Raw genomic sequence first — 7096 nt, forward strand, 5'->3', positions numbered from 1 at the left:
CACTGCACTGTTCACTACCAAAAATATCAACCTTATCCAATAATAAAATATGGTAAATGACGGTGATAAATTAGTGTGGTAAATGAATCTAATGATTAAGTATCTGAAATATTTGATCTCAGTGTCAGATAAAAGCTCCTTTCACTTATATGTGCTAAGAACTTAAATGATCTGAAAGTTTAACTCTGTTTTATCCGAGCTTTTAATTTGGAATTAAAACAAGTCCTAAAAATCATGGGGCCAGGATGTGGACTGTGAGTGTGGACTCGCGATGAATTGGAAACAAACAGTAGTAGCTTATTTTTCTCTTCTCGAGAGTCATGCCATGATATTTCTTTTCGATGATATGGATGAGATTGTTAGAAAATCAAAATGTTTCATCGTGTTCTTAGAAAGATAAACAGCAATAATGAACAAAGTAAAGTGTCAGTTCAGTAAACTAAGTCGTTTTTTATTAACGATTTTTCGTTCAAGTTGATCTCCTGGAGAGATTCTATACACTAACGTTATGACATCGTTTAACAAAATTATATTCGAGGAGCAAACGAGTAACGACCGATGAAACGTGAGACTGTTCATAATCTTTGAAACAGAAATCATGATATAGTGCTTCCCTAAGATTCGATATTGATCTACGAATATTTTATGGCGTCAAATACAACGAAAACAAGCAAAGAGCGGTGTCTTTAACCGAATGAGGTTATAAGAGACAAAAACATTGTTTATTAACGATTAAAGGTAGAGCTAAACAGTGGAAATTTTACTGAAATAGATTTTATTGCTAATAGTAACTGTACGAACTGCAGTTATTTTGGTATAAACAGCGGAAGGTAATCGTACTGTAGTGCGACACGTACTCTAGTGCGACACGTACTCTAGTGCGAAGTCCGACAAAAACACCCTCTGTCGCACTACAGTACGTGTCGCACTACGATCCAGGTAGCGTACCCTAGTGCGACAAAATATCCTGACTTATTTCCAAGTTCAGGTCACATCCTATCCTTCTTATGGACCATTAAGTGATTCGTCGGGTCGGTTCACGTCACTTATTTCGAAGTGATCTTGCGAATACGATTCGTCGGTTCACATCACGTGTTTTGAAGTTATCCACTGATCATAATTCCTTCGGGTCAGTTCAAGCCACGTATGCAGTGTGTGATCCACTGGGTAACTCTTAAGCAGCATATGATCCTCATTCCTATCACACGCATCGTATGAAGGTATATCTCCGATTGGGATAACAAGTTCATATGCTTGGGCCATAAATAAGGTCACGATGATACATTGATTCTACCAAAGCATCGAAAAACATCAACATGTCTTCTTCAATCACCTTCATTCCTGGACGCACTACTGGTTCAAGAAACGTTATCCACGACGGATACCGCTACTGCCTGGATAAGAATCGCGACGACAAGACCTACTGGCGATGCACTGAGAAGACTTGCTCCGGACGTCTCAGTCTGACGAACAACACTACTGTGACCTGGACGCAGCTGAAAGCAACCCTTCCCTCGGAGATGGATTCCTTTGCTGCCTAGTGACTACTACGAACGTACCTGGGTCGGAACACAAACCTCCTCTCCCCCTTGATGGGCTGCACTAACCCTACTATCTGGCGATTTATCGACTTCCTGAAGAAGGAGCAGGATCTAACCCAATGGAAGATCAACCAGAAGAATGAAGATGCTCAGACAACTACCTCCTCGCCGACTGGAGAAGTGCACTGATTACGACCGTCGCTTGAACGCTGTGATTGATAGCTACGATGATTATGACAGAATGGATTAGTTGAAGTGTGTTGGAACAATGATTTTGAATTGAATATTGTGATTGCAATCTTTGATTTTCTATTTAACCCCATTACCCATACACGACTACACTCTTGTCATTAAAAATGGAAAGTAAAATTTTTATTGAATGTGTAAAGTGTTTTGTCGCACTTTAGTTCGTGTCGCACTACAGTCCAGGTAGCGCACTGTAGTGCGACAGTGTCGGCCTTGAAAATTCTCTGTCGCACTAGGGTACGTGTCGCACTACGATCCAGGTAGCGTACTCTACTGCGACACTGTCGATCTTGGAGGTTTCGCACTAGTGTACGTGTCGCTCTAGAGTACGTGTCGCACTACAGTACGTGAACCACAGCGGAACATGCTGATCTAAGTAAACTATAGGTAAAAATATAATATTAATCATAAGCTAAAATGTACTAATCTTTGTATTCTAAATGGGGAAAAAGAAGAAACATTGTCAGTCAGTCGAGAAAATTGTCAGTCAGGCTATATGGCAGCTTTGTAGATGTTGTGACTATGCTAGTAGTGGTCCCAGGCTTGCGACTGGAATTGCGGTGTTAAATCGATTTAATGGTACCAACGATCCACCTCCCACTTGTTGTTTGGTACTTAGCATTAATAGTGTTAGCTGTAGCCATTTATAGCAAGAATCTTAAAACTAAAGGGGATGACAAGGAAAAGAGGAAGGAAAAAGAATAACGGGACAAACAATTAATTAAACTATTTATAGGAGCATTAGATATTGTAATTACAAGCTTCAATAATAAATCACTGACTAAAACTTCTAATTAAAATGACACTTGGTACGCTCGCCCATTTTCACTGGTCAGTCTGAACTTCGGTTTAGCACGTTGTACACTTATTCACCTAAGATTCAGAATTTGTTCAGTTTAGAAGAGTTAGTACCCGTGTTTCAATAAATCAAAAGATATCAGGGGAGTTCTTTAATAATGTTACGGTCATCTAGAATACCGAACTTCCTGAAAACGTTATCATATTTCCTCAGACAACGTTTAATGCCTCAGACAACGTTTAATGATCAGACTCTGGCGCGCCTTCCCAGTTCCCATGGGAGATCTGCTGCTTGTGATTGAGACAGTAGACACAATACGATTAAGGAGTACATTTCTCACGAGATTTTATCTATTTTATATTTCAAACTTGACGAAATCTCCCCGGCAACTGGGACATCGTAAAAACTTTGACAATTTACCAAAAACCGACCCTTCATTCTGACCAATTTCAGCTCGTAACTGGAGTTGAAAACTCGCGATTCTTAGCAAGTCACTTCGAGATGGCCAGGCCTACTCTCATGCTGTCTATATGTGATGATTAATTCTGAAAAACTAGGGACAACTGGGGAATGATCCCAGAACCTCGAGATTTCGCGTCTCTTGCTCTACCAATTGAGCTACTGACCCTGATTCTCAGAGCGAAATCACCACTCATATACAGCACAATGTAGTTTTTCAGAATTAATCATCACATATAGACAGCATGAGAGTAGGCCTGGCCATCTCGAAGTGATAATAATAATTAAATGTTTCGCAGATTGGCAATTGATCGGTGTAGTTGGTGTTGTACACACTGCACTGATAACGATATCACGTTGTACGTGTAATGTAAATATAGTGTGGATAAATGCGAATATATATTCTAAAAAACATTCTTAGCAAGGTTGTAGAAAAAGGAAATGCTCCCGTTATAGCATTCTTAGAATTTTGATTTAGGTTTTAGATTTTTATAATTAACGTCGGAAGTGAGGTCAAATAAACGTTAGAATAATTGCGTTCTTTTATCAAAGGTTAACTGTGCCGTTGCTTACTTGCTTAGCAACAGCAAGAGATTGCACGTGCGCGAGCAAGCACAGATTAGCAACGCCCGTTTTTATGTTATGATACGTCATGACTAGCTCACAATTATGAATTACGCTCACATTTTCGCTCACATTTACGCTCACATTTTGATTTACCGTTACGCTCACATTCATAACTTAAAACTTTGGTTGTGATTGATATTTTTTGATGCGGTAAAAAGTATCGTTTATATTCCCTATTTTTTAAAAGTATTTAAAGTATTTTTATAGGGAATCCGAATACTTACAACGTTGTTGTCATTCTCAAATAAAATCCATACTTTCTACAGTACAGAGCTAGATGATGAAGAGAAATTAAAACAAACCTGATTTTTTAAATTTCCTCGAACAAAGCTTTCGATTAGCGGGTTTCTAGTAGGATATATCATATACAACAAACTAAATTGATATATAAATTTAGTATATCATTTATTCTATATATAGAATAAATGATATCAAAATTCAAAGCAGTACTGCGCACTGAGTTCAGGATGTCTTACTTAATTTCAAAACAGCCATGACCATTGGAAAAGTAACAAACTAGGGAAGTAAACGACTGAAAAAGGATAAAGGGTTTATGGTAACGACCCTGTGGTAACAGCTCTTCTTACAGAATTCGTCTCATAACCGAGCTCATTGACATTAACATACAAATGTCAAAAACGCCTCTGGTCTCCACACCAGGTGTTTATTCATTATTCTAAAAGATAATTGCTGTTAGTCTCTGTCTAGGGGAAAAAAGCTTGTATAGCTTCAATTTCAACTTTACCAGGTTATGTTAGATAGCAATAATGATATGATAATTGACAAGGCGCGGCTAAGGACAAACTCGCCACAATGTTCAAGACAGGAAAATATAATTGAAAATGTTACAACGCTAAGGGTCTATAAGTATAATAATAAAGGGGTGTTAATAAGTAAGGTTTATTCAAGGTTTCGTCTAATATAAGGGTCCTGGCACGTCGTAGCCAGGGGGGTCTAAGGGTCCTGTACAGACGAGTTTAACCAGAATAAACCTGGGACAGGGCGCTTCAGCCGACATACAAAGGACAGTGGGAACCAATGTTGAAAGCTAGATTATTCAACCGATTAAAATCGACTTCACACTTCATGAATCTACGATAAATATGCACTTAGAAGCTGTGTACTCAGACAAAATTCCTAAAGCAAAATACTCGCAAGATAAAATCCATATCCATAGGACAATCACGTCTCACGATCGGACAGTCTTGCAATTTCATTTTCATGCTGATGCTTAATTGCATATGCGTAGCAAGGCTCCAAAATTATTGAGATATATTATTTACTCGTATTAGTAAAGTGGCCTTCTGATTTTAAATTATGGAGACATTTCGAATTTTGATGCAGGCTACCTGGTGGGTGCCCCTTACGGCACACGTACGAGAAGCTACAATAACAATTAGTTAAGATGCTTTTGTTGTTTCCTTAGCTTTATGTAAGTAACATCACGTTGAACATTGAAGCTTGCAGTACATTGCCCATACAATGTTTAATAATCTGTCTCCTAAAAACACAAAACTAAAACGACTGAAAATTAAATTGAGTTATAAAAACCAATATCAAGGGACACGGACGTATGAAGCTCAAAGTAAATGGTGTACGGCTTATAATAATGGCATATAATCTGTTATTATCCCGACTTATAGTAATATTAATAGTTAATTATTAGTAATACTAATAGATTATTAGTAATACTAATAGTTAATGACGGTGTAATAAACCAAGCCGAATCTAATCTCCTGAATTTGCCGCTTATAACCTGTGAAATATCTGCACAGACCGATAAAGACAAAGACTTGCACGGCTTCCCATGCACCACGTCCACTGCCTCGCTGACTGTGCAACGGTTCCACTTCATCGGTCAGATTACGGACCGGATATTGTTTGACAAACAAAGACTGCCGGGGAACAATGTTGGTGCTCTGTCGAGACACTTCCAGTCGAGATAAAGCGAAAAATATGATTACCTAGAACAAGCCTTTATTGGGGACTATTTGTTCAATATAAGCAGATTAGTCGCTATAAATGATACCGATATTTTGAGCACGGTGCACACTGCAAAATGATAATGCCTACTGCATAGTTCTCACAATATATCAATATCACTCAGTGGACTGCAGAGGCTGCATTATCTAAAGTTTATAATTTAGATTCTAAACTACGAACACCAATCATCACGGAGTGCGCGACACTTGACTTAGGTATATTATTATTATTGGAACAAAAAATGAACATGGTCTAAGAACAGAAATAGGCGGGATCGTTTACTGGTGTAACTAGCAAAGAGTTATTTAATAAGTTCATCATGAGAAATCAGGCGCTAAATTTATCATCATCGAAGAATATAGCTACACATCATTATGAATGAATCCTATTTAAATATACGGTATGTATTGAAAATTTATATTTTCAAAGATCAAACACATAGCTTACGGCTCAGTCTTAGACCAAAACTTGAAATTGCATGATCACTGCTAAACAAAAGAAAGTAGCGGGACAGCAACCTATGGAAAATACCCTCCCCTCTCCTGGTACGAGGTAGGAAGACAATTAGTCCCTATACTAGACCCTTTATTATACCCTTTACTAGATCATAGTCCCTATACTAGACCCTTTATTATACCCTTTACTAGATCATAGTCCCTATACTAGACCCTTTATTATACCCTTTACTAGATCATAGTCCCTATACTAGACCCTTTATTATACCCTTTACTAGATCATAGTCCCTATACTAGACCCTTTATTATACCCTTTACTAGATCATAGTCCCTATACTAGACCCTTTATTATACCCTTTACTAGATCATAGTCCCTATACTAGACCCTTTATTATACCCTTTACTAGATCATAGTCCCTATACTAGACCCTTTATTATAACCTTTACTAGATCATACGGACGCAAAACATAACATCCGCACAGGTGGGCTGCAGTGTAAACCCAGAATATGTACAACAGTAGGAGTTAGCAGTACATGTAAGCAAAGGACAATCGAGAAAGGGTCCAAGTCTTTCCAGCCGCCTTCCCCTAAAGCCCTAAATTGAATAACAATTCAGCAAATGAGCATGCGCTGTCTGCACGATTTTCATTTTTCATATGTTGTAGAATGTAGGGTATTAAGTGTTTGGAACAATTGCAATCAAGCACCTATACTATATAATCACATTCAGTTGCAGTCCAGAGTTAAAAGAGACTGAATAATGTGAATTGCGAAGGGGAATAGTCTTGATGAACGAGATCCTTTCAGTTTTATTTACTTGGAGTGTGAAACAGACATTGGTGAGGATATTATAAAGTATGGTCGATGATCATTAATTGGATTAAAAAGGGCAGTACATTCGACTCAACTTTTATAGCGACTGATATCATTACATGCCATGATCCAATATTTTTTGTAAACAAAAGAATGATAAGCATAAAAAGAA

Source organism: Bolinopsis microptera, chromosome 2 (assembly GCF_026151205.1).
Source record: "Bolinopsis microptera isolate Bmic1 chromosome 2, MBARI_Bmic_1.0, whole genome shotgun sequence".
In the NCBI taxonomy this organism is placed as follows: domain Eukaryota; kingdom Metazoa; phylum Ctenophora; class Tentaculata; order Lobata; family Bolinopsidae; genus Bolinopsis; species Bolinopsis microptera.